Here is a 6,000-nt window from a genome sequence, read left to right as displayed (position 1 = left end):
CAAGTCTGCAACTGCCAGCAGGCCGCAGGTGACCCAGATGACTCAAAGTCCACAACAAAGGATGAATGCAAGGCGATTCACACCTTGTTGGCGTTGTGAAGGCTTCCATTCAGCCTATTCATGCCGCTTCAAAAGGTATGTTTGCAAGAGCTGTGGAACAATGGGGCACCTCCAACGAGCTTGCAGAGGAGCTGCAAGCTCTGCAAAACCTGCTAACCACCACGTGGCAGAGAAAGATCGGTCCATGGTGGATCGAAGCAATTTCGAGCCTCAGAGAGGTGGCAGATGCTGAAGTGCACAGGTGCACACATTTTCGATGAAATGTCCACCGAAAATGCTAAATGTAAAATTGAATGGCTTACCCGTAGCCATGGAACAGGACACTGGCGCTAGCTAATCCATCATGAGTAAAAAGATGTTTGAGAGACTGTGGTGCAACAAGGCACTCAGACCAGCCCTGAGCCCCATCCACACGAAACTGAGAACGTACACCATGGTCAAGGTTAGCTCCGAGGGCACGGTGCACGAAATGCCACTCTGGAATGTCCCGGGCAATGGCCCCACACTGCTTGGAAGGAGCTGGCTGGGCAAAATCCGCTGGAACTGGGATGACATCCGAGCACTATCACATGTCGATGAGGCCTCATGTACCCAGGTTCTTAACAAATTTCCTTCCCTTTTTGAGCCAGGCATTGGAAACTTTTCCCGAACCGAATCTCTCTCCCCGACCCGACCCAACGCCACCTACCTCTGATGCTGGGGACGGGCCCTGCCCGAAATCTCGGGCCCGGCCCGTTCAGCCTTCGGTCCCGACGGCAAACCGCTTCCTAAAGGCCTGCCTGAAGAACTTTCACACGGGTAGGAACATGGTTTATTTAATCTTTTCTTTGCTTATAAATGTTTATTCAGGTTAGATTTATTTGTATAATATTTGTATAAGTATAACTAAGAATTTATTGTAGAATTTAATGACTTCCCTTCCCCCCCCCCCCCCCCTCATTCCCTACGCCTAATTTGTAACCTGCGCCTGATTTTTTAATGTGTAGAACAGGTTTTTTCAGTTCTACAAAAATCTTCACTTGCTCCATTCTAAGTTAGTTTGGAGTATGTTTTCACTGTGGAAACTTTGAAATCAGGCGTCAGTGGCCGGACATGCCCCCTTTTGAAGAAAAAATTCTGTTCCAAAGTAGAACTGTTCTACTTCACTAGAACTGCAGAAAAAAAAATGTGGAGAATTGCGATTTCAAAGATAGTCTGTTCTCCACCAGTTGCTCCTAAAAATCAGGCGCAAATCATGTGGAAACTTGGGCCCAATATGTGCACATTCACAACCAATTCAACAACTTGTGTTAAACTACCTCATGGTTAATTACTGAAACAAGATCCATTTTTATTAATTCAGCTAATCTCTTGCTACACGGGTAAGAAGTAAATGGGCCTTCCTGTAAATCCATCTGAGCTTCTGTTTCTAAAATAAATAGCCGGTGGAGAAGCTAACAGGTTGTTAGTTTAAGGTGTTGCAAAGAACTTGTGGTCCTATTATGGCCATAACTTTCTCTAATCAGAGACTAAAACAAGGAATAAAGATTCTTATTTTTGTGTGGCATCCAGTCTGTTTCTGTTATGCAACAATTTAATGTTGGAACTATACAGCAGGTCAATCACATCTGAAAGAGCAAGAAAGGTTCATGTTTTAGGTGGCACCTTACACCAACTGTGTTGCGTTATGTTTATTTTTATTCATTCACGGGATGTGGACTTTGCTGGCAAGGCCAGCATTTATTGCCCATCCCGAATTGCCCTTGAGAAGGTGGTGATGAGCCTCCTTCTTGAACTGCTGCAGTCCGTGTGGTGAAGGTACTCCCACATGCTGTTAGGGAGGGAACTCCAGGATTGTGACCCAGTGATGATGAAGGAACGGCCGATATATTTCCAAGTCAGGATGATGTGTGACTTGGAGGGGAACGTGAAGGTGGTGGTGTTCCCAGGCGCTGCTGCCCTTGTCCTTCTAGGTGGTAGAGGTCGCGGGTTTGGGAGGCCAATTATTACAAAGAAATCCTACCTGAGTGCCTTAAAGAAGTACTGCAATGCTTTAGATTTGTTAACGTAGTTGATTTGTTTTACAGAGATTTAGCAAATTAAAATCCCTCCAGCCTATCTTATACCTAACGGCTGGATCTGACACATTCTTGGTTGTTGCATTACTTAGTCACTTTACAGGGTGTATAAGCCCGGGGATCATGATGGATAACTGGAGTCTTCCTCCTTTCTTGTCCCCTTCAAGTTGGAAACAGTATCTAGTCAAAATCTGGTAATATAATATGTACTTGTTGATGTGTCTCTTTGCAGCATATTATTTCCCAAATATATCCTTCTGAGTCCTTATCCAGATCTGGCACTGTTGATATGCTCTTGATTAGTCTCTTCTATTGGTACAATTGATAATAACAATGTTGACTTTGAGGATCCAAAAATGTAAACTCTTTCCCAGCTTGACCTGGTTGGATCATAGACCAGGTAAGCTGACCCGTCCTGGAACACAACCCCTTCGCCAAGCACATCTGAGAGTTAGTGAGGAAGGTAGAACACAGAACTGGAGATGGGACCTATCCAGCAGCTTTCTTTGGCTTCCATTTGAAAGTATTCCTCCTATCTTTAGCTCACCGGGAGTAACTCTGTAGAGCTTATAGCCACCTCAATTTGTGCTCAGGATGATGATAAAAAATCAAGAACTCCTGAGTGATGAAGCGTATCACAGTAATGATCAAGCAAAGGTGAGATAGTTTGAACTGGAAAGCACCTGGAAAGATAAGTATGGGTTACCAGAGAAGGACAATTTACTCAGCGGAGGAGGACCTTCACCCATGGGCATTAATTAGGGTTGGAGGAGTAGGATTACTCTTTCCATTACAGATCACCTACCATAAAATGGTGTCATTTATTACTCCAATATGGGAGTTTATTAATTCAATATGGATATATGCTATGAATTAATTGGTCCCAACATATTTAGAAAGCTTTATATTTGTCAGAAATTCTGTTTGAAATGGCGGTGTCGCTCTGGCAGTGAATGAACGTACCAGACATTAGTACTGCTCATATGATAACACCCAGAAATCTCAGACATGCAATGTAAGATGGAATCCCAGATACTTGTCTCTGTCCACATTTGAAATGATTCAGAAGCAAAAAATGGTCAATTTCTGCTGTGACCTTCATGTTTATAAGCAGAATATGACTTTTGAAAATGCTAGTCTCCATAAATCCTGCTCAGTATCTTTGTTGGCATAAAGCCTAACTGAAGGAAACACAACAATAAAATTGAGATTGCAAAACAGCACATCTCCCAATTGGTCTACATTTGTTCCATATTGCTCGTCATGCAGGTATTAGATCAATTAATTTCAAAGTAATTGCAAGTTATCTGGGCATAAACCATATTCCAGAATATCCAACATATAACTTGTACCTGCCACCTATATAAGTGGATGGCTGGATCTGAGCCAGCATCTCTCTATTGGTGATTCTCCTGGAAACAACTGCTTTTTTGAGTTTCCAGAGAATATTGTTTTGTACACACAGCACAATGGGATTGCATTTCAGTGGTCCTCTATCACTCAACTTGGCTAAGAAAAAACAGCAACAGCAGGAATGAGAACGAGTCGCAAGACATATAAGATGGCACCAACCAAAGACAGGAGCAGGAGACAGATACAATAAGGCCCAAGCAATCACTACTGAGTATATCCTTGGCATTCTTGAAGCAGTGTTCCAGATGTCTGGTCAGATCAGGAGGCAGATTACATTCAGGCTCTCAAGATCTCCAAATCATCATGTACTGCATGCTCCAGAGCACTGATCTGCAAAGAGGTCTGACCATTGAGGAGGAAGAGCAGAATCTAGGAGGCAAGAAAGAGGTAGTGAAAATGCGATAGCTCCTGGAGCATTGTAGCCAGTTCTGGTTACCAAGATAAGAGATGGATAAAGAGTTCAGAGAAGAGCCACAAGACTGATCTATAGCATTAGAAGACTGAGGTATAAAGAATCACTGGAGTAATTTGAGCATTTCAGTCTGGAATGAGAAAATGGAGAAATGGTCTCTAGAGGTACATAAGATAGAAAATGGTATAGAAAAGATAGACCTGTAAAATTACTTCAAAGTAAGTCGTGGAAGGTTAATTTTAGTGAGTCTGCTGGACCATTGGTCTTAGTGAGTCCCAACAGTTTTACATTTGGTTTGCATCTGGCTACACAAGCCCCGCACTTGTGCTCCTTGGCAGCACTACTATCACAGTAGAAAACCATCTAAACCATCTTAGGTAGAATAATCAAGGCAGAATTCCTACAATCACACAAGAAATAATTGGGTGCATTAGGGTGAGCTAAGGGGGCCGAATAGCTTTTCACATCCTTCTTTATCTTGTGATTTTGTCTGGTGCTATAGGAAAGTAAATCTTATATATAAGAATTGTATTGTTAATCCTCTGGCTACAGTGGGCTGTGCAAAATGCTGCTGCTCTCACATACTGAGCATGGCGTTTAAGGACCTTTTTTACAAGTGCTACTTGGTTTGGATAATGAGACACAAATCAGCACAAAGATGTCCAATCTACCCCTTATCCCACTGCCCATCCTCCCACTTGGTACGACTACTAGAGCAATGTGGTGGCAATTAGTGGAAGCATTAAGATGCCTGTTATAAGAGCAAACCTTCTATTTATTCCACTGCTAGAGTTGAAGGTAAGTTAGATCTGGTAGTATCTCACCAAGCTGGGTACTTTATCCAGTGTGTGAATAAGCGATGTGATGCTATAATGGTCCTTTAGCATTGAATTCTGGATAGGTTACTCTGTAAATCTATTTCAAGACACACTTTCTTTCATGTATACTTTCTATAACTCTATTCTGGAGAATAACATAGCAACACATTCATCTACTTTTCCTACTGAATGTGTGGCACAGAAGATGGTTTTTAAGAACAGATAACAGGCTTTGTACAGAGGAAATAATCTTAGATGGTATTCATGGTGTACATTTTTAATCAAAAAGAAGAACTGGCTGAATTCTTGCATTATTAATAGGAAAAAAACAAATCAAACCTTCATTCAGGGAATAATGTTAGAAGAATATTATATTTGAATTGTTCTTTAAATTATTTATGATACAATGATGAATATTTTTTTCTGACATTTGAGACAGAATGCCATGTAGCTCTGAAATTCACAAATATACATTGCTTAGGAGGGCAAGTGCCTGTCAGAGGAATTGGTGCCCTGCAGTGCTCTCTAATAATATTCAATTTGATCATTAATATCTGCTGATATTTTGGCTGTTGTCCTCAGGATTCAGAACTCCTTCTGGGATCAGATAACAGTGACAGCAAATTGTCAGGTTTCTATGCAAACAATATGTGTGGGAACCTCTGAGTTGGCATTATGAATCACACAAATATTTTCTCAGAGCTGAGAATGTATTGTAAGGCTAGTCTTGTTTGACGTTTCTCTCTAATACTTAAAATATTTAAATTCGGTAAAAATGGAACACCTCAGAGCTCCCACAAAATGAGAATATTTCTAATTCCATTAATAGTACTGTACAGCCATAAAATTAAATTGAACCCAGAGAAAGAGAAAAAAACTGAATCCAGTAACTGCACATTTAAAGTGGAAAAAGGAAAAAAACAAGGCCATTATTTAAGGGAACGTGAATGATAATTTCCTATACTTTATCCCCCTTGCATTAAAGGCCAACATTCCATTTGCCTTCCTGATTACTTGCTGTACCTGCATATTAACTCTGTATTTCATGCACAAGAACCCCCAGGTTCCTCTGTACTGCAGCACTTTGCAATTTTTTTCTTTGCACTTTGTAAATTGTAATTTACTATTCTATTTTTTCTGCCAAAGTGGATAACTTCACATTTTCCCATATTATACTCCATCTGCCAAATTTTTGCCCACTCAATTAGTCTGTCTATATCCCTTTGCAGATTTTTTGTGT

The sequence above is a fragment of the Pristiophorus japonicus genome, chromosome 12 (genome assembly GCF_044704955.1).
Source record: "Pristiophorus japonicus isolate sPriJap1 chromosome 12, sPriJap1.hap1, whole genome shotgun sequence".
In the NCBI taxonomy this organism is placed as follows: domain Eukaryota; kingdom Metazoa; phylum Chordata; class Chondrichthyes; family Pristiophoridae; genus Pristiophorus; species Pristiophorus japonicus.
Note: the sequence above shows the minus strand (reverse complement) of the source record.